At 37.2% G+C, this 3076-nt stretch overlaps 1 long non-coding RNA gene across 1 annotated transcript in view; it reads right to left on the bottom strand.

Moving 5' to 3' along the window:
• Positions 1-2483, bottom strand: part of LOC142301790 (uncharacterized) — a 76942-nt gene extending 74459 nt beyond the window's left edge. Inside the window, exon 1 of the long non-coding RNA XR_012752881.1 lies at positions 2399-2483. This is a non-coding gene — a long non-coding RNA (uncharacterized LOC142301790). The remainder of the gene's footprint in view (positions 1-2398) is intronic.
• Between the last annotated feature and the right edge of the window lie 593 nt (positions 2484-3076).

The raw sequence follows: 3076 nt of genomic DNA, 5'->3' as shown, positions 1-3076 counted from the left end.
CAAATCTGGCAAACAAAGACCCCCAACAACACTTAATCAAGTACTGTGCTGTCATAGGTTTCTCCCGAGCTGCACAACAAGCTCTCCAATTACATATTGCAGATACTAAACCCAGGAATATAACTATAGTGGGTGCAGGGGTAGGAGTCGGACCCCGGCCCTGGAGCTTAGTGTGGCCCAAAAGGTCCCTTTAGCCCATATGAAAACAATAATAATATTAAAGACTTGCAATATTTCTCTTCAAATTGGAAATTTTGTATTAGAGCCCACCAGCTTCAGATTATACCATGGACTAAACCTATTAGGGATTGGATTCTGAACCAGTGGAATCATGGTGTGCTCCAAGCAAGTTGGGATTTAAGTAAGGCCTTGTTCACAGCTGAGCACCAGAACAAAATCATAAAAATCTTGTTGCACCTTTAATTCACTCATTGGATAGAGGTCCTAGTAAATCACAGGATTACGACTCTAAAGTTGGATTAGTAACGCTTTTCAGTGTGGTTTAATTCTGGTCACTCATACTCTACAAGCCCCCTCCCCTCAACCCGTACCTAGGAGATTGCACATATGCCATGTGCCCACAGTTCTTATGCTCCATCACTGTGCCAGCAAGCAAATTAATTATAAAGACATTCTTAGTACAAGTATGGAAGGAAAGCTGGAACTTGTCATTCCACAACTACCTGTGACCCTTCCAGTGCCCAGGCCTGGCTTACATTAGGAGTTTATGCCTATACTCTTATATATGGCAACAGATGCAAAGTGATGGAAAGACTATAATGGGATTTACAAGAGAAAGTAACATCCTAAACAGAATCAGAAAAGGAAGCTCAAGAGTCAATGAAAGCAGACAGACAAACAGACAGAGAAACAGACAGACAAACAGACAGACAGACAAACAGAGAGACAGATAGTTAATTTTGAATTATTCTATTTTAAATACATTATTATATTCACAGGTTCACTGACAACTATGTACTTTATTTTTTTATATTGCTATTAATGAGATTGTAATAATTTCATGATGTAGCACAACTATTTATACTTCTTGTTTACTATCAGATAGATAGATAGATAGAGATAGATAGATAGATAGATAGATAGATGATAGATAGATAGATAGAGGGATAGATAGAGGGATACATAGATAGATAGATAGATAGATGATAGATAGATAGATAGAGGGATAGATAGAGGGATACATAGATAGATAGATAGATAGAGAGAGAGAGATAGATAGATAGATAGATAATCATGATGGAGGAAATGAGAAAGATTAGACAGATAGATACACAAATAGATAAATGATTAATCTTCGAACAATATTAGAACATATAGACCCATAGTTATGCAATAATATCAGTATTATCCATTTTGAAGAATACAAATATATTTTAACAGCCTAATACATCTTTATAACAGCCATCTTCTCCAATGTTTGAAATAAGGAAAAATGGATGGATGGATGGATGGATGGATGGACGGACGGACGGACGGATGGATAGAGGGATAGATAGATGGATAGATAGATAGATAGATAGATAGATAGATAGATAAATAGATGGATACCAGATAGACATTTTTGTATCTTCTCCATAAATAAATGAAGGAATAAAGGGAACATTGGTATAAAACTATATATATATACATATATATGTGTGTGTGTGTACATATATACATTTTTATATATATACAGTATATACCAATGCTCCCTTTCTTCCTTCATTTATTTATGGAGAAGGTACAAAAAATGTCTATCTGATATCTATCTAGCTACCTATAGATAGATAGATATTTATATTACACATATATATATTATAGTGTATATATTATGGAAAGCCATCCCAGCGTTATAAATGTATTCTGCATCCAATATATTTCCTCTGATGATCAGACAAAGCGCATTTTGACTACAAATGGCAGCTAAATGTGGGTGCAGTATTTTGTGTTACCATGGAAACTGCATGTTGATTTCACCATTTTCTTAAATATTTCCATGATCATGTCTTAACCTGGTTCTCAATGATAGGTCTGATAAAGGAAGATAAATATATCCAGAGGTAAATTTCTGTAAATGTACAATGATGTTAAAGTCCATCTAGAGGAGACTACCCTGGAAGGTAAATATGGGCACCCCCTCCACCTCCTCCGTTCCTCTTTGCTTCACTTCACTCTTAAACCCACCCCCCACCCCCCTTCCCAAACAACACAAAGAAAGCTGCCACTGCCCATGGAAATGATACAATTATCAAGAACTTGACCTCTGGAAGAAGTTAAGGCTCTGAGAGGCGTTACTATAGGCATACCTGTCTTATTAGTTGAGTATAGACATTCACTCCAAATGGTACATGGACATATAACACAGGACATTCATCTTAATAACCCATCTGGAACTTACCTTGGCGGAGAAGCACATGGAGTCCAGCACCTCCTTCATCAGATCATACATCATGTTGGTCTATGACGTCATGGAAGTTATTCCTACTTTCGGTTATCTAGCTTTATGACGGCTGATTTAAACTCATACAGCTAGATAACCAAAGATAGAAACAAACTCCCCACTCTGCTTACATTTTGGATGTCAAGATCTTTCTTAATCCAACATCTAACAGGAACAAAAAGGAAAAGAGAAGAGATGTGAGAAATAGGTTGGTTGGCCATGAAGATCCATTACTGCCTCATCTTGATTGATACCCTGCTCCAAGGAGCCTTGGTGGCTCTTCACCAGTGGGGGATGCAGGCCATACCATGCTGATCTGAGGGGCTGAGCCACTGAGCTGGGTCTCTTCAGCCAACTATGACTCTGTCTGGTAATAATAGGCTGGATGGGAGAGTGACATCACCCTACATGGTGACCAATTGAATAGCAAAGATTTGAATCACATCAGCTTCCCGCTCTTTTGATATTAAATGGGGTCATTATCTTATAGACTTTGAACTCCTTAAGAACAGTCTGCAAAACTGCCATGGGAAATGCATGGAAAACACCAGCACAGCAAATAAATAAATAAATAAATGAATGAATGAATGAATGAATGAATGAATGAATGAATGAATGAAAAGTAAAAAAATATAC

Source organism: Anomaloglossus baeobatrachus, chromosome 4 (genome assembly GCF_048569485.1).
Source record: "Anomaloglossus baeobatrachus isolate aAnoBae1 chromosome 4, aAnoBae1.hap1, whole genome shotgun sequence".
NCBI classification, from domain to species: domain Eukaryota; kingdom Metazoa; phylum Chordata; class Amphibia; order Anura; family Aromobatidae; genus Anomaloglossus; species Anomaloglossus baeobatrachus.
The sequence above is the reverse complement of the archived record's forward strand: the minus strand, read 5'-3'. Positions and strand labels throughout refer to the sequence as shown.